The sequence below is a fragment of the Gopherus flavomarginatus genome, chromosome 9 (assembly GCF_025201925.1).
Source record: "Gopherus flavomarginatus isolate rGopFla2 chromosome 9, rGopFla2.mat.asm, whole genome shotgun sequence".
Taxonomy (NCBI): domain Eukaryota; kingdom Metazoa; phylum Chordata; order Testudines; family Testudinidae; genus Gopherus; species Gopherus flavomarginatus.
The window spans coordinates 59,988,861-60,008,497 of record NC_066625.1 but is presented as its reverse complement, the minus strand read 5'-3'; positions in this window follow the sequence as shown (position 1 = coordinate 60,008,497).

Sequence of the window (19,637 nt, the reverse complement as noted above, 5' to 3'; positions counted from 1 at the left end):
GCCAGTTAATAGCCTTGGATGAGGAAGACAGCTGGGAACTTGACTAATTAATGAGCAACACACATGGGTTTTCACACCTTCTGCATTTTCATTACACAAGTCCTATTGCATCTTATATTCTATGGGGAATGAACATATATAGATTAAAGGTGGTGTGTGCTTTGCAATGAAAAAAGTGTGTGTGTGCACGCTCGCTTGTGTGCATATTTTGATGGCTGCAGTCATGTAGAGGAAGTGAAACCATCCACCAGTATTCTAGAAAACAGTGGGTGAGCCCAGATGTGAAAACATCTTTAAGTATTCTATGACTAAACCTCTATCTATGAGTCAAATGGGAAGGATCCAGTAACACAATCTTCCTAGTGCTAAGGTAACAGTATGGCACAGGCAGCAGACAAAAGTAGCCCTTGCTGCCAAGCTTGCTCCCATGAGAAAACAGATTTACACTCTGGCTTTGTGTGGGAAGAGACCACCTAAGGGGGTGTACTTAGGGAAACAAATTTAAAAAAAACAATCCCCCCAAACCTAAGTGGCCTAGATTGGAAACTGAACAGAAATTTTGTGGTATTTATCCTTTTGGGAGTTTTTGGAGGGGAAGAGGGGGACTTCCACTTTTATCTGAAAACTGCTGCACCCAATAGCTGATCTGGGGATATTCCACAATAATTTTGCTGCCCTTGGCACACTAGTGAAATCTCACAGCCCAGGCACTTCATATTTTGTTACTTCTAAAAAAAATTTTTCTGCCTTAAGGGGACCATTTCTGCCTGTAAGTTTAAGACACTCTGACTTTACTACAAGTCTGATCATTTGTAGGTCTGCACAGTTGTTGGTAGTTGCATAGCTCATTATAAGGTTGAGGAGGAATATTATATCAAACTGTTGTTTTCTACAAGAGTGCCTTGAAATTGTCTTGTATGGGGGTCCATGTCACTTTATTGTCAAGGAAACAAATCTGTTGTTGAAATAGTTTGATTGACTTAATCAGAGTGCTTACAAGCAGTGTGCTGGGAGCTAGTTAAGAGCTCACTGTTGTGGCAAGAGGAAAACTCAGAAATGTGACTCAGGGGCTCATTGTGTGTAAATTATCTGAGATACTTTCATTATTGAGTTGCTAGTTTATTTGTGTAACTCGGAAACAATAGGTGCTTGGCACGAGTCTGCTTTAGCTGTTGTTCTATAGGAATTCTCCTGTTTAAGGAAGTTTTCTTGGGTATGGTCTGTTCTAGCATGTAACTGTCCTTAAAATTTTTCAAATATTTTTTCCTTGCTAAAGATTTGATTATTTTTGGAATCTGGAGTTTGCCAATACTGGGAAAAGGGTGGGTTTTTTGTTGGTTTTTTTTTTAAAAAGCTTTAGATGCCAGCATTTTCTTCCTATGAAAAGTTATTTACCACAAGATTTTCTTTTGCTCATTTGTCAGTTTTCAATAAACTAAAAGATTTTAGAGAAGGGAATTTGGGGTAAAGTGCTACCTTTAATAAACATTTCTGCCATGTTGGCATGTCTTAAGTGTGCTCAGCAATATCACCATGTAATATTATTGCTATGGTCTACTGCTTTAAGACTTTGGACTGGTGCAGAGTAGTCTATAAAGCTTGAAAAGTTGTTCCAAACCTAAATCTGATTTATTTTGTACTAAGTGATCTTGGGTTTTCACCAGCTGTATGTACCTAGTCCATGTTGTTAAATCACATCTATCGTGACTTTAAAAAAAAAAGGCCTATGTGCTCTCTTACATAAGTTTTAAACTGTAATTTAAAAACTCTTCCTTAATTATGGAAAGAAGAGAGAGAATCTGACCACCTCCAGGTCTGGCCCAATGCTTTCATTTTCTGTCCTTAATTCACTAATAATCATACTGCTTAAAAGTTTAGCATCATAGATGAGGGCACACATATTTAGGTTGAAAACTCATCATAGGAATGACTTATATTAATGAAAACCATTGAACCAGAGCCAGCTCTTTAAGATTAGAAATTAACACTGCTTAACAGTTTAGTGCAAGAAGTGAATACCTGATCCCTGTAGAACTAGGGCAAGAATTTTAGATAGGCAGAACATAAACATCTCTCATCTGCATGAGAGTTAATGTGCCAAACACCCTAAACTCCCTTTCTGTGCTATCTATCCATCTTTGAAGGGGTGAGGGTTTGGGAGGAAAGAGCCAATGAAGGAGGGAAATGTCAGACTATTGGAGAGGGCCCTGTTCCTGATATGGCTAGAGAGTGAGTGAAATCTTTGCATCTTGTGATTTCACAGGGGTACCCCTGCAGGACACTCATCTGTTCTGGGCTGTATGCGAGGGAACTCTCCCTTACAGCTCTAGGTGTGAGATGCAGATACTTCCCCATAAATACTTCCCTTTTCCTCTCTGAACTCTTCTATGAGATGGGATGATCTTATCCATAATCAGTGGCTATACAGACAGAAGGGATCATAAAGAAAATGTAGGTGGCAGAGACTACAGTGTGCATTCAGTAATTAAGAGCAATAGAAACACTTAGTTGACAAATAGTACTTATACAGCAATTTACATTTTCAAAGCACTGAACTATATAAACACTAATCTCTGACTTTTAGATATTAGCCAATTAATCCCTAATTCATTTTACATCAATAAGTAATCTAGATGAGGTCTAACCCTGTGGGTGTTTGGTTCTGATCTCTCGATGGTGTAACTCTAGAACAACTACAATGAAGTCAGTATAGCTATGTCAGTGTAAAATTGCTGTAAGGAATATAAGAATAAGGTCCCTGAGAAATGCCCCGGTAAAGCATGAAAATACTGGGAATTAATCAATCAACGCTGATATTATTTGAGCAAGTGCTTGTCTTGTTGTTCTTGGTATATGTGTTAGTCTGTTACACTTTACTTTGAGGGTTCTAGCAGGAAAACTAGAAGATCCCCCAAAATGGAAGCTGCAAACTTATTTACATCTCATAACCATGCAACAGTTGATGCAGTCAGGGTAAACTTTAATTTGTGAGTGATAGAGAAGGAACTAAGTTTCCAGGTAATGAGTCCCAATAGAGGACTCTTAGAAAGTATCCCCTAAATGGTGTATTTTTGTCACAAATATTTGGCCCAAGAATTTCAGGACTAAAGCTCAAAAATATTGGTTATGATTTATAGGTATAAGCATATCCAGTCTCTGGGCAGGTGGGCAGTATTTATAGCATAAAACCTTCTATTGGCTGGTTCCAAAACTTGGCCTCAGAACATAGTCTGAATGGCTAGCTTTGGACTTAGTAACATCCCCTTGGGAAGCATGCAGAAGGGAAGGAATTCTCTTCTATTTGGATATGGAGTGCCAGCAGAACTGGCTGCTTCGTGATTCCTGCAGTAGCTTCAGCGAGCTGGTTGTCCCCACGGCCACTGTGCTGCTCCTCCATGAAGCCATAGATCCTTCATCTCATTCCTAGGTCTTCCCCCCCACCACTAACTATCAGTGCAAAGGAGGTGGGGGAGGGGCTTTGGCCATAGACATATGTAGATACTGAGAGTAAGAACTCTATCTACTTTAAATTCTAATCCGTTGTGCAAAGCCAAGTGAAAGGGCTTCCGTCATATTGGTGTTATATTTTATTTCTAGTCTTTGTCTAAAAATTTTATTCCAGTTTAATGACATTACATCTACATGGGGTAATGCACCATTTCCAGTAGCGTGTTTGTTCCATGTTATTCAGGTTACCATCACTGAGTTCAAATAGCAGTTCAGCTAGTACATGCCCCTTTTAACTTTTGCTCCCTGTTAACAGAACTAAATTAAGGCAATGGAAAGCTTCCTAAGATACGTTTTCAATGGTTAATGGGTGCTAGAAATGGTACGACAGTGGTTGAGCTGGCATTTAGACTTGGAAATGCATTATTACATTAGCATCAATTATTTTTAATAACTAAGATTTTGTTAAAAATTCTTATCTTTCTAAAGTTAGGTTTCCTGATTTTATAACCCTCTGTCCCATTCCCCTTAATATTCATTAAAAGTAGTTCAAAGTATCAAACTTCAACAAAATACTTAGTTTAAGATTTTCTTATTCACATCCTGCATTAATGTTTTCATTATTAGTTTTTACTGCATGGTTTCATATTTGTGTTTTATTATTCTATAGCGACAAGAAAAATAGTTTAAAATAACAAACTACTAAAGCAAGCCACTGAAAGCAATCAATTTCTATTGAAATGGCAGGCTGACATTCTGTTTTTAACCTTTCCCTCCACCCTCACTTTGTTTGCTGGTTTTTCCACTGTGACTTCTACAATAAAATCATGAAGTTTGTCACTGCATAGTCACATAACTTCATGATGTGATTGCATGTTGACCTTTAAATACTTTGGGATGCTGCTAGTGTCCAATAATAGGTTTGTGGGATAATAGACAACTCCATGAAAGTCAGGGCGGTTGCAGTTTTAATTTCAACAGTCCTAGCTGCCACGAGAGAGGCATTTCAAAGGAGACTTCCGTATGTTTTTCTCTAGTGCAATGTCAATCTCCAATCTGAATTTTTCATTTTACTATATAAGTGAAGTTATATAAATGTGAATCTTGGTTTAGGCTGCCCTGCTGTGTTTACAAAAGATGACTGATAAAACTTTTTGTAACAAAGATAAGAATCATTAGCAAGTATTTTTATTGGAGGTACAATTATATTTGATAAGCAATCCAGATCAATGGATGAAGAAAAAGTTATGTATATTGAATTTATATTAAATTCCAGTGTCCTTGTTAATAGTGTATGTAGATCAGATCTTCTGGAGAGGGTGAATATTACTGAGATGATGCTGGTTGGGAACAGGGATGAGTTTCAAGCTAGTTCTCCCTTTTCTTGCTCTCACAAGGTCTCATGTATCCTTATGCCACATGAAGGCATGACACAGTGCAAGGGGCCCATAACATTTATCTTCCTTAATAATGTTTGCGATGAGATTTCCTAGTGTTACACCTCACTGCAAAGAGGTGTTGGCCAACCTGCAGAATCCAAGGGGTTAAAAAGATATTAAAAATAAGACCATGTGTTGTAGTATAGCTATAAAAGAATATCAGAACAATAAAGAGAATACAAGTAAAAATCAATAGCATTTTTAGACCTATACCAAGAACCCACTACCTCCACTGGTATCAGAAGGATGGATAAATTCAAGGCCAGAAAGCTGAATATAAAGAGCCATTTATTAACATGAGAGAGAGAGAGAGTGTGATCAACCAGTTTAACTTCAGTATCCAGAAAGATAATGGAGCAATCAATTTGTAAGCACCTAGAAATAATAAAGTGATAATTAACAATCAGCATGGATTTGCCAAGAACAAATCATGTCTAATCATCCTCTCCTCATTCACTGATAGGGTAACAATCCTTGTGGAGAGTGAGGAAGCACTAGATGCGATATATCTTGACTTTAATAAGGCTTTTGATACTGTCTCACATGGCCTTTTCATGAGCAAAAACTAGGGAAATACTGCCTTGACGAACATACCAGAAGCTAGGTGTACAACTGGTTGGAAAACCATACTCAGAGCAGTTATCAATGGTTCATAGTCAGGCTGGAAGGGCATGTAGAGTGGGATCATACAGGGATCTGTCTGGGTCTGGCTCTATTCAACATCTTCGTAAATAGTTTTGATAAAGGCACAGGGAGTACACTTATACAGTTTGACGATACCAAGCTTGAAGAGTTAGCAAGCACTTTGGAGGACGTGATTTGGAATTCAAAATTATCTTGAGAAACTGTTGAAATGGTCTGAAATAAAAAAGATGAAATTCAATAAGGACAAATGCAAAGTACTACAGTTAGGAAGGAACAATCAGTTGCACACATACATACAAAATGAAAAATGACTGCCTAGGAAAGAGTACTGCAGGAAAAGATCTTGGTGCTATAGCGGAACAGAAACTAAATATGAGTCAACAATGGAATACTGTTGCAAAACAAACAAACAAAAAACGTACATCATTCTGGGATGTATTAGCATGATGTTGAAAGCAAGACACACAAGTAGTAATTCTACCATTCTACTCAGCACCAATAAGCGTCAACTGGAGTACTGTGTCCAATTCAAGGTACCACACTTTGTTCAATTTTCCACTTCTTTCTCAAAATCCAGAGAAGAGAAACAAAAATGATTACTTATCTAGAAAACAACCGCTGAGGGGAAAAAAATGGAAAAAATGGGTTTTAGGCTGGAGAAGAGAAGACTAAGGAGGGATATAAGTCTTCAAGTATATAAAATGTTGTTACAAAGAAGAGGGTGACAAATTGTTCTCCTTACTCAATGAGGACAGGATAAGTAGTAATGAGCTTAATTTGCTGCAAGGGAAATTTAGATTAGACTTTAGGAAAAACTTCTAACAGTAAGAATAGTTAAGCACTGGAACACATTGCCTAGGGAGGTTGTGAAATCTCAGTCATTGGAGGTTTTTAAGAATAGATTAGACAAAGACCTGTCAGGGATTGTATAGATAATATTTAGTCCTGCCTCAGTGCAGGAGACTGGACTAGATGACCAATTGAAGATGAACTACATTTCTATTATTTAAAATCAAGCAGTGAGGGCAGTCTAACAATCACTTCAGAGTTTTCTGCTAGACCTAGAGAAGGAATAACAATTGGAGAGGCTTCACACAAGAGTCAGAGGAGGAAGCTACTGTTCAAGGACTCCTCACAATTACCACTTTAACTGGAACCCTGTGTAGTGACTGAAAGGGCACCCAGTAATCTTTCATCAGACCATATTCTCTCTCTCTCTCAAGAGAGGAAATTTTTCTCAGTTAACACACTCCTCTCAGGATGTAACACTCACTCCCATCTCTACCGGGAGCTGAAATTCAATTCATCTTTCTGCAGCCATTTGGAGAATGTCTACCTACAACTTAGGAACTCTGTTTGGTATCATCAACTGTGTGTTTAAGCCCTTAAATGAATTTCCTACTCCCAACATTTCAAGTGGCTCAAGTGGGAGCCAGCACTACTCAGGTTTGGCCCATCCGCCTCTCCAGCTATGGAGTTTCATCACTCGGTTTGAGGGTCTTCTCAAATGGGGGCCAAAGGGCAAACTGCTTTCTCTCTCTCTCTCACTCTCACAAACACACACACACACACACACACACACACACACACACACACACACACTTTTGGATCGCCCTCAATACAGGTGGTGTTCACTTCAACTGAGACAGAGGGTTTGGGGGTCAAAGTGGATAGGGCAGTGAAACCCAGTTATTTGTACTATAGTGTTATCTTATACTCCTGGTGCTTAGGGAAGGGAAGTGGTGCCTGAACGGCTTTCTCTGAATTAGATATTCATTAAGGGCTATCACCAACGGGTTAATAGGCTGTGCCTGAATAGAACAATGGGATGGCTGAAGCCCAGGGAAACCAGATGTCTAAAGGGGAAAGACTGGAATTTCAAAAGAAAGGGAACAGAGACTGAGGTGTTGACATCCTTTACAACCAAAAAGTCTGAAAAGTTGTGAATGGGACTCAAAGGAACAAAGGGGCAGGTACCTGGAATGAGGGGAAACCTTTTTGACTGCCAAAGGAGCTGAAGAATATCGACTGCATAGGCCAAGAAGAACTACTCCATATCCTGGAAGAGAAGACATGTGACAGTGAAAAAGAGGAGAGGAAAGATTCTCAACTCCTTAGAAGATGCTGACCAGGTCCCCAAGAATGCTGAAAAGTGGAGAGGAAACGGAGACAGATAATAGTGTACAGGTGTTTATTGTTTTGCCTAGATCTGTGTATCACTTGCGCTATGTAGTGTTGTTGTAGCCATGTTGATCCCAGGCTATCAGATCTTGTGCTGTTTAAAGTAAAGAGAGTGATTGTTTTAAGAAATCCTTCTGCAAATCTATGTCTATTTACTTCAACTATCACGTGTCCCCGAAGATGTAAGCTCTAAACCAGAGTGTCTGCAAGGCTGGGAACCTAGGAAAGAGTGTGCTTAGCTACTAGGGTGTCTTGGGAGTGTTTAGCACTGATCCTGAGGACAGCTGAACTATGAGGTCCCACTTCCAGAAGAGGTAACAGACACTATGTCTGTGCTTAGGAAGTAGACCATAGAAAGAGATGGTACTGGAGATTACTCAGACCAAGGGAAGCTTAAAAGCACCTGAGTCCCATACTGGGATCCAAACACTGCAGTCTGATGAGTATCCAAGCAGGGGGAGCATGACTAGGGCTGTGAAATCTTCCAGTTAGGCTCCTCACAAAAAGGAACAGAACAAAGAGATCATAGCTGGCCAGTCAGACAGAACAAAGAGAAAATAAGGAAACTTCCACCCAGTGTCGAGGATTCTCCCCACCACAACCACTCACCAGCCACAGCAAGTAAAATGGAGGGGATAGGAGGAGGGAGAACAGAAGCTGTACATAGTGTGAATCCTATCACTATCCACCACCACTTCCCTTGCTCTGGAAGAGAAAAGGAGAAGCTCCAAGCTAACACAATGTCCACATGTTTTCAGTTAAACCTGTGACTGGGTCAGGAAAAACAAAAGACAAGAGAATTTCAGTTAATGACAATCACAAGGATTTTAACAATCCATATACTTGAAAAGCAGATGCAATGGAGTCTTTTGTTTTTAAATTAGGCATTGAGGCCATCACTAAAAATCACCTGTTACAACCCAGGTGTCTCAGACATATACCGACTCTACAAAAGGATTGCTAAATGCCCAAACACGTTCAGTTGATGAATAAGTAAATAGATCTCCAGTCTGCTTTCTGACTTCATCTACTTTGTATTTCACTGAACTGTGTCTTATCTGAGCACTACAGTGTGTATCAAAGAAAGAAAACACATTGTCTGCTTTGTTTCCTGCGTCGGACATTCCAATAAGCTCTGTAAGGTCCTGACACTGAAGGATGGTTGGATGGAAGATGTGCAGAGCTATTTTCTGTTTTTTTTTTTTTCCTTAAGTAAAATGCATAAAAGGCAAACAGTATCGTATCTCCCTCTCACAATTCCAAATTTCCATGAACAAGTTAGAGAAATTCTTCTCAGAGGTAGTCTGCTTATTTTGCAACTCTTTTGACAGAGACCACTGATGAGTGTTTGCTATGAAGAATATTTTTACCTTGTGCCATGATAGCACATCATACCACAAAACAGTAATGGCTGTGTGACAAACGATAGTCTCTAGGGAGAGAACTTGTCTCACAAAGCTACAGTACTTACAATCAAGAGTGAAGAGAATGGTGGTGAATATTTGAAAATTTAAGTGCCCCCCAAAGGGTGCACACATACATACATGCATCTTTCCTACATCTTTCACTTGAAAAACACTAGATATCACAGGACCCATGAGAAATATCTAGGATATGTTGTGATTAGTTTACTAAATGAAACAGAATTAACTAGATCGGCTCCTGAAATTGTATGTCAGGAAACTCTCAGAGTCAGCTTCTTTAAAATGAGGATTGTCACTAAAAATGAGGGGGCACCATGGGGCTGAGGGAAGTATGAAGCCAAGTGCAGTACCAAACCAAAAAGCAAGAAAATTGGTACCATTCTAGATCATCATATATGAAGGGACAACATGCCCTATACATTGTCATAATATTTTAGCTTCCAGATGTAATTTTTTGGGTGCACTGAAGATAAGTTTTGATTTGTGGCTTTAAAACCAAAAACAAGGCATGAGATATATCAAGTTTAGTGTGTTTTTTCCTTCTCCTGGCTGATGCAAGTTTGAAATGCAATGCTATTAAGAAAAGTGACTCAAATCAACCTTCAGTAGTGAGCTTTCATACTTCTCCCCCTGCCCTCTTTCAATGATTTCCATATCAACTTAACTCATTTTTAAAGTCCAAATATATTCCCCCCCCATGCCCAACATGTCAGAACAGCAAACTCAGCATGGATGCTCAAAATCAGGCTGCTTTCTCTGCCTCCTGTGTTTATCAGCAGCAAAAGATTCTGCACTTGGAACACAGCTCCTCATGCATTATCAGCAGAATTGTCAAACTGGAACCTAGGTTCTGTCCTAGCTGTATTTGCTCTACAGGGCTAACAGCAGCAGAAATGAGATTTTGTCAGAAGAGTTAATAGCTATGACAAAAGCAGGGCTGGCTCCAGGCACCAGCATTCCAAGGGCCTGGCGGCAGGCGCTTTTCCGTGGTGGCTTCAGCTAAACATAGAAGCTGCCACCAAATTGCCGCCGCTGTGGAAATGTGCCTGCCGCCCTAAGGGCACACGGACTGCCCCCGCCGCGGCAATTCGGCACGCTGCTTGGGGCGGCAAAAACTGTAGAGTTGGCCCGGACAAAAAGTACAGTGAGCATAGAGCAGGGGTGGGCGGGCAAACTTTTTGGCCCAAGGGCCACATCTGGGTGGGGAAATTGCATGCAGGGCCATGAATGAAGGGCTGGCGCAGGGGGTTGGGGTGCGGAAGAGGAGTGCAGGATGTGGGAGAGGGTACAGTGTGCAGGAAGGGGCTTAGGGCAAGGGGTTGGGGCAAAGGAGGGGTGCAGAGTGCACGAGGGGGCTCAGGGAAGGGGGTTGGGGTGCAGGAAGGGGTGCACAGTGTGGGAGGGGGCTCAGGACAGTAATGCAGGAGGGGTGCGAGGTGCAGCAGGGTCTCAGGGCTGGGGGTTGAGGTGCGGGCTCTGACACAGCACCACTTGCCTGGAGTGGCTGGGGTGGCAATGGCGTGCACTGGGGCCAGGGCAGGCTCCCTGCCCGCCTGCCCTGGCCCTAGCCCTGCACTGCTCTGGGAAGTGGCCAGCACCATGTCCCTGCAGCCCCTGGGGGAGGGAGGGCAGAGGACTTTGCATGCTGGGTACCTCCCCCGAAGCTTCCATTGGCTGCAGTTCCCGGCCAATGGGAGCTTCGGGTGAGGTACGCACAGGCAAGAGCAGTGCACGGAGCCCTCTGCCTCCCCTCCCTTAGGGGCTCAGGGACATGGTACCGGCCACTTCCTGAACTGGGGTGGCAATCCCGCGGGCTGGATCTAAAGCCCTGAGGGGCCATATCCGGCCCATGGGCTGTTGTTTGCCCACCCCGGCATAGAGGTTACATAACAGGGCACCATTCCAGTCACTGTTGTGTTCTCAGTTCCATGATGTCATGGGGCGCTCTACTCACAGCTGGAGCGCCTCCTTCGGGCTGTGTGTGGGGACTAACTCTGCTGGGACAATGACCCTTCCTATGGTGGCTCTGTCACTTTCCAAGTCTTGCGCTCTCTAGACTTGACTGCTCCATCTTCATGGCTTGGATCCAGCCAGGTCACTGTGGTTTTCCCCTTCCATGGAAATTGCATGCATCAAATTTTCTCAGGACTCACTGTCCCTAGCAGTCTTCTCTTTCACTGCCCTTTAATGGTGTCACTTCCTCAGTGGCTGATAGGGGAACCCAGGCCTGCCCTCTACAGTGGGTTCCAGCCAAAGGTTGCCATAACAAGCAGCCCTGGTCTTGTCCAGCTGAGCTTCCTCTTTATTTAGCCCTCGTTGCTCCCTGGCCCCTCCTCCAGGTGCAGCCTAAACACTTAATTGGCCCAGCTAGCCATCTTAACCCCCTCAGGCCTTGTGAGGGGTCTACATCCCATCATGTGTCTTACCACCAAGCCTGAAATTTGACTACACAGTAGCAGCACTCGAGAGGAATCCTTACAGTCATCTAATGCAGGAAAATCTAATAGGAAGGGAAAACTGAGAGCTAGGAAACTATTCACTTTCCAGCAAAGAGACTGACTTGCCCAAGATCATACAGCAAGTCAGCAGCAGAGCTTATAATGAAACCCTTCTCTCTGGACTCCCAGTCTTGGATTTAAACCAGTATCCCTGGGTGAGTAAGGACTGCAGGATATGATCCCTAGCCAGCCAACTCTCTAGCTAATCTTCTTTTAGAAAACTATTTGTTTCTCATTCTGAGTTCTCTCTTGGACAATTGAAAGCAATTTGTGAAATTTTTCTATAAGTCTAGTAAAATCTCAGTCTCCTGTGAGTCACTCAGAAGTTATTGTTCCAGGTGGGAGGTTGCATTTCAGATTCTCAGCCTGGACAATAGGCTTTAGAACTGCAGTGGGAATATTTTGAGTTATTTCACCTTTCCCTTATAATGATAGGCACAGTTCAAAATTTCAAGATCTACCAATTTAAAACATGCTTGGGCATCGTTTATGGCCTTCTTACACTATTAGAGTCACAGAACACAGTGGAGTTTCCCCTTTAACAAGGTAGCACGGGGGAAAAAAGTACAAAGACCAAAAGAAATAAACCTAAGTAAGTTATTTCCACAGGTCTAAATTATGCTTGCCATCAGCATATACATCTTCTCTACGGGTTGATGGGAGATTTGTATATGTAGGGTATACAGGACATGGCCCATATTGTTACTCACCTAACCTCTATTCTGCGACATTTGGGTGTTCCTCCATACCAGTCCAGTTATAAGAAACTCAGTCCTCCTGCTCAACCCTGAACAGTCCACCCCTTTCAGGGTTGTCAACTAACACAAAAAGAAATCAACGCACATGAATTGTCCCAAGGGTATGGGAAGGGTCTCTTTCTTCAGAGGGCTTCTGTGAAGCTGTTGCCCCAACTAGGCTCATAGGCTAATATGGAAGAAGAGTCCCATCAAAAGTAGATCAACATTAGGCCCTCCCTTTCTTCAGGGTAGAGCCATCAGGCAGCAGTAGTTCAAGGAGCTCTTACCTTCAGCTAGTCCTTGCTCCAGGAGTTGAGGACTGGAGGCCTACACTTGTCTCTGGTCTACCACTGCCAATTGTGCAGTGCGTCCCTTTTTAAACTCCCTCCAAGTCTGACATCTCTCACAGGTGTAGTGGGCCCACAATAACTCATTAGCCCTGTATTGCTCAGTGTTGGGTTTGTATATTCCATCAGTCACAGAAATTTAAATCCAGGTCATTCCTTGAAGAATACTGGAAATCATTTTCTTTCTATTCATGTGGCTTCAGAGAGAAGAGACTGAGTTACCTGACCAGCTGACATTACACTTAAAAACCATAACACGTGCTGGATGCTTCATCTGTGGGGACTGTGCAGGGTTACTGACCCTGTTCTGCAAACAGATTTCACTTTCACAATGTATGTCCATGCCTCTCCAAAAGTCAACTTATTAATCAACATGAACTTGTTTCTTTCAACTTTCTTGTTCATATTATATATAATTAATTTTCTGTCTTTATCAGTTTGTCTTCCAAAAAGAGTTATACACAGCACGAGACTGCTGAGTTTGTCCATTGGTGCCTGAGGCACAAATTTTATATTTTTTTACCTCTCAATTTACTATACAAATGCTCAGTAACGCTTTTAAGTCCCTTAGTTAAATCATCTATGAAAACTTGTGTGTTTCTCTCCACTACATTATATTTCAAACATAACGTTTCACAGTCAGGGCTACCTCCCTCTTTCATACTCACGTCTCTAAATGTAAGAGAAACAGAGATGCGGATAGAATTTTTAATATATGTAGCCTCCCACACAAACACACAAAATATATATATATATATATTAGATTATGCAGACTGCTCCTCCGAGACCTTTCTGGAAAGCTTTCTAGCCCTTATTTCCCATACTGTCTTTTAGGTCTCAAAGTTGTCAGTTATTCTGAATTTCATGAGGTTTTATGTGCACACATACTTTTACCTGAGGTACAAAATTAGGGTCAGTAAAGTGGCATATGTCTGGTGATATCCAAGTCACCATAGATGCTGAGACAAGACCGGGATCAAAATCAGAAGCTGGTCTTTTGGGGGGTTTTATTAGCATGGTTGCTAATTATTTTTCCTTATTATTTATGTAGCACAAGTGGGGCAGTGCAGCCTGATATTTAATGTGGGATTCTGCTAAACTCTCAGAAGAAATGATTATAACACTTCATCAGGCCCTTTTTTAGGATTAGTTTGGATCAAATATATCTTTATTTGCTGTTCAAGTTACATAAAAGCAATTGCTGCCAGAGTTTGCAAGTGGATAAAGGTTCTAAAGCAAAACATTTAATGTGGATCCCTCTTCCCCCCAAAAAACCCACACAGATAGTAAGAGTTCACAACAAAAAATAACCCTGAAGATCGATGTAATGTTGGATAGCAGTTATATCACAACATGAGTATCTGAGGATCCATTGAGACCAGTGAATAATGGCCTGGTACTTTTAGGTAATTGCTCTTCTGCCCCAAAGGCTCGCTCAGGTGGAGTATCTCAGAAGTTTGTATCTTGGTCACCCATTCTATTCAACATATACATGAAAATGTCAGAAGAATTCTGCAAAGTCTCAAGAAAGTGACTGTAAGAAGTTAATGAAACAGGCATTATTATAGGCTGCTCAGGTAATATTGCCTTTAGTTAAGGTTGCCAAACACTTCCGTTAGAAGACCCAGTTTTCAGTTGTTTCTACCTTTTGCTAGACAAACCATGCAGGTTGAAATATCCCATGCTGGTTGTTAGCATCTGGCTGGATTTTATTATAAACTTCAGCAAAACAGCTAAGCAGGGAACAAGGTAATGGAAAAAAATGTTTTGTGCATATTAAATTTAATACAACTGTTTTGCTGACAAGCTTTAGTGGTTTCATGCTCTGGAGCAGGGACTTGGAATTTGGCAAGGAGTTTGCCTTGGTGTTAGGGATCTCTCTCCTTCTGTCCTTGTGAAAATCCACACAAATTCTTCAAGTTATAAGCCTCCAATCAAAAGCAGTTTGCACAAGCTCAGTAGAGTGTTTAGCATCCCATGGAGAGACTGAGCATGCTTCAGCCAAGGCTGCAGGGGCCAAACCGGACTTTCCCTGTCAAGTGCTGCTGTGGTGCCAGGCACAGAAACAGAGCAGGAAAGTCTCTCCTGCATTCTGAGTTCTCCCCCTGTTGGTGCCCACACAGTGAGGAGGAAGAGAAGCAGAAGTAAGTTGATTGGCAGGTAGGTGGGCGAAGAGCAGTTCCTCAAAGGTGGGATCCTGAGACAAGGAATGGTAGGCAGAAGAGAGACTGGTGCTGGGCCAAGGTAAGGCTGAGATTAGGTGAAGGGTAGGCTGGAAGCACCAGGTCAGAAGTCAAGCTAAGCTGGAGGTGCTAGAGGAAGGCTCTGGAAGATTAGAGTACACCTCTCAGAATCATGAATAGAATCCAAAGACTTCTGAATCTCAGCATCCTCTTCTGGCACCAAACAGCAAAAGCCACTGTCAAAATGTATGCCTCATCTCCCTTTACTGGCTGGCCCACTTAGATGACAACCTACTACTTCTAATCGGTTAGCTCAAGACCTAAAATTTATATCACTGATGAATCATAGGTGAATCAGCAAGTTTGACATGATCACATGTTTTTAATTTGTATTTATAAAAGCAGATAATTACATATTAAAAACTATGTCAAAGGAACATTAAGGATGCCAGGTCAAGCACTCAAAAATTAGGAAATGTTCATGCATCCTTAATTCAGCCCCCTATGAATATGCTTTTGAAGACAGTCTTTAATTACATGATCATGTATTTTTTCCACAGGACCCATGCCACATTCAATATAGAGAATGGGCAGTACCCAGAGAATCAACTAGGGTCGTATAGTGAAGGAGGCTGTTGTCTGTAGGATCCTTGCCTTATTTGTTGCAGAAGTTTGATTGTGTGTAGTGAAAGAGGCAGGGGATTGCAGGAAGAAAAACAAGGGCCTCATAGCTGAAGCATTTGAATGTGTCCCTGGAGAACTGGATTCTATCCTTGTCTCTGCTACTAGGTTCCTATGTGATGCTGGGCAAGTCACTTGAAATTTCCACAGTTGGTCACTAATTGTGTTCCTCATTTTATGGGTGCCTGACTTGACCCCTGGGGTCTGATTTGTAGAGGTGCTGAGCACTTGCAGCGGCAACAGGTGCTGTGCTTTGAACATTGTAAAACACTATATATAATGTTTTGGAAAATCAGCTCCTAAGTGTCTCAAATTGGGTACCCAAGATTAATGCATGCTTTTGATATTAGGGTCTGTGTCTCAGTTTCTCATCTGCAAAATATGAATAATACCACCACCTTCTCTCACACAAGTGTTATGAAAATAGATTAATATCTGTGGAGGATGCCGATGCTATAATTGATAAGCACCATAAAAGAGCCCATGAGGAAATAAGTCTGTATTCAAAGCAGGGTTTGACTAGTGTGTAGTAAATGAGGTATGGACCATGCATTTGATAATGATAAAACACAACATTGAAGGGCTGCTTATTCAGTGAGCACTATCCATCGTGCACACTGAATGAGGCAGGGGCCCTGTGAAAAAATGGTATTTAATCATGTAATTATATGTATAATACTAACACACCAGAGGCCAATTTAATCATGCACAAGCAGTCTTAATCCTGGCATTTCCTATCTTGAGTGCAGCTCCATTCTAGTCAGTTAACAACTAAGGATCTGAAATTGTGAAACTATATTAAAATTGAAAACCATAAACTGGACACAATTAATGCACCAATTCAGCATTATTGGAAAAAAGTGTGGTTTAAAAAGAGGTAGCTTGTAAAGGCAAGCAAAGCTGGCAAAAGTTATATATTGCTCAAGGCATGCACAGGTGGATGGAACTGCAGGGCCAGGTCAAAAAGAAAAAAAAAAGATTTATGTAATGTGCAAAGGAAAGGGCAGAAGAAAAATAGCCCATCCGGCTGGGTTGCACTGATGAATGAAACAGCTGTTCATACAGGGAAGGAATGGTCAAGTAAGACAGGTTGGAAATAATAATCATAGGACCATCTGCTGACCTGGGATTGTATACCCTCAAGGTATGAAACAAAATTTTGTCCTCTAGGAGCTCAAGCTGTGGAGCAGTTTTTAGCCTGTCAAGTAAACAATGCCTGAAGAAGGCATTAAAGTTCCATGAGTTTCATGCAAAAGTTGCTTCACTAGTTGCATTCAAAATATTAACTCAAGTGAAAGCAATCCCCTTGTATTTATTCTGTCCAGTCCAACCAGGACACTCCCAAATGCAAAGTTGGTGCAAACAGTTCATCACGTTGCCACCATTTCCAACCTTTGCTTTACACATCTAGTCTGCGAAGATAAGCAGCCAGCTGCTTTGTCGTCTCTTGAAACGGATGATCTCAAACTACAGAAAAACACATATTCTTGGCCAAAGCTTTTTGTAAAGATTGAGGCAAAGTATCTATGGCAATATCTGGAGTCCTCAATCCCAATATCATCTCTTTGACCTCAGTCAGTTTGATTTCAGGCTTGCGTGTGCCTGCAGCTGTGCTCGTTGGAATGATCAATGATTTCCTCATGCAGATGAAGAACATGGGTGACATCCTGGCTCCATTCAAATCAAAGAAGTTTCGCCATTGAATTTAGTGGGATCCAGGTTTTCACCTCACATTTTCATGCAGATTCTTCTAGGTGTGTCAGCGGCTTTTAATACCACTGATCATGTCCACATTGATGGCAAGCCTCTAATCCATTGCAGGGGAAACAGAGTTGAGGTGTATTGCAGGAGCATGTTGTGGTCACCTCTTCTGTTGCACGCACATACAAGGAAGTCAGGAGAGTAACAAATTGTGAGCTCTATTGTTGGTGGCACTCAGCTCTGCCTGCATCTCACCTGGCCAAACTGGAATAGTTGAGGGTCTCACTCAATATCTGGCTGAAATGGACAATTGAAAAAGCGAATTGGCTGAGGCTTTCCCCTCGTCAGACTGAGGTAAAGCTTGTAGGATGGAGAAAGCAACTTGTGATGTTGATATCAGTCCCTTTGATTAGGGAAATGCACCCTGCCATTGATCACAAAGGTGAAATAATGTTCAATGCCTCAGCTGCTACTGGAGGCCAGCTGCTGAGGCCAACACTGCTTTTTGACCTCTGCTTATCGAGAAGGGTGCAGACTTTTCTTTCAGATGCAGACTTCACTGCAGTTATCCACACTGCTGTCACATTGAGATTACTCTGCTTCCATGTGTTACACCTCAAGACCATTTGGAAAATTGAACTAATGTACAGTGCAGCAGTTTGCTCTCTCAGTGGAGCTTGACCTGTGGCTTAAGGTCTGCCTCTACACTGCTTACTTATTAGCTTACGTGCTGTTAAACCCAGGAAGCCCTGAATGACATGGATCAGTGCTGTCCCAGTGACTGCCTCCGTGCCTATGTGACACTGCCAGAGTTATGTGCAGAGGATGTGCTTGAGCTACATGCCCTGTCTTGGAAGCAAGGGTTGGCTGGTGGCATGGCATTTTCAGCCAAGAGACTGTTTAATTTGGAACTCAGTCTCCTTACCTGGGTCCAATGGAACACAACTTTGATCGCCTTCAGGCCACTCTGCAAAGCGCATTCATTTCCTAGGGCTTTACTGGGAAAGGTGGGATGTTATGCTTTGGCTCATATGTCTTAGGTAGATAGGCTTCTGTTTAAATAGAAACTGTACTAGATTGGGACTAGGGGTGTGCTGGTAGCTATTACTTAGGAGACAGGATTCTTTAATTTTATAACACCACAGCACATCAAGGAAAAGGGGGAGAACTCCCCCTCCCCCCGATGACCTACTGGGGGAGGCATTGCCATAGGGAGAAATGAGAGAAGGAAGTGGAGATGACCTTGCATTAATGAAGAGCACACGCCGCTGGAACAGTAGCCAGCATTAGTATGGCTTTGCTCTAAGGAAGCCTGCAGCAGCTAAGTCTTACCAATACTAATGAGTTTCATTATGGCCACTTGTAAAAATGAGCCAAATTTTACACAAAGAATAAAGAAGATTGGGGTTTGGGGAGAGATTTACGATGTAATCATAAAATACAAAAATTAAGACAAAACGTCACTTCGGAAGCTTACTCAGCAACTGCTGATGCACCAGGGTCTGAAACAAGGAGTTCAAGCAAAGAACTCCTCAGTTATGACTAACAGAAGCATGTCAGAAGTGTGCTGTAACTCACATGACAGAGTGTAATCCAGCACAACAGCCCAGGTTAGGACATTAGAAAGATTTCAATGCCTTTTTCATCTTTTCTTTCATCTTTCTAAGTGGTGAATGCTTGAAACATAACATTTTTCATAGGTATCTTAGGAAGACGTAAGTCAAAGAAAGGAGGGAAATAAACAATTAGGCCACACGCTCCATTCCTCCTTTTCTACTGTCTGGCCCCTTCCCTCTTTACAAGTAACCAAGGTTCCTGTCCCCAGAACTGATATGTGCATGTTTTACAACAGGATTTGAAAATCCTAATAAGTGACAATTATTCTAGAGATGTGGGGGAGGCTGGGATGGAAAGAGGAATGGGAAGAAAAAGCAAAGTGTGTTTGGGAGGGGTTTTTTAACCTGGGGTTAGAGGCCATTTTCTTTGCTTTTTGGGTCCCATCCTCCCTCCCTTCTCTCTAAGATGATGTAGTGTTTAGGCTTCAACTGAGAGGAATCAGCTCTGAAAATCTGAGTACAGGACCAATCGCAGCAGAAGGATTACGCTAGCCAGAATCAAAAGATCTGTAGACTCCCAAGTTATGGTTATTCAGAAGTGACAGTGCAGCGATGAAAATCATCCCTCTGCATTCTGATTGGCATTCATGCTTGCTAAATTACACTGATTCACATACTACATATTAATTCAGAAATAATCATATAACAATTATGCAACTGAAACACACCAATCAGACTGTATGGAATTGGCAAACAGGAAAAAAACTGTACAGCTCTCTATCAGTAACTCAACAGCAA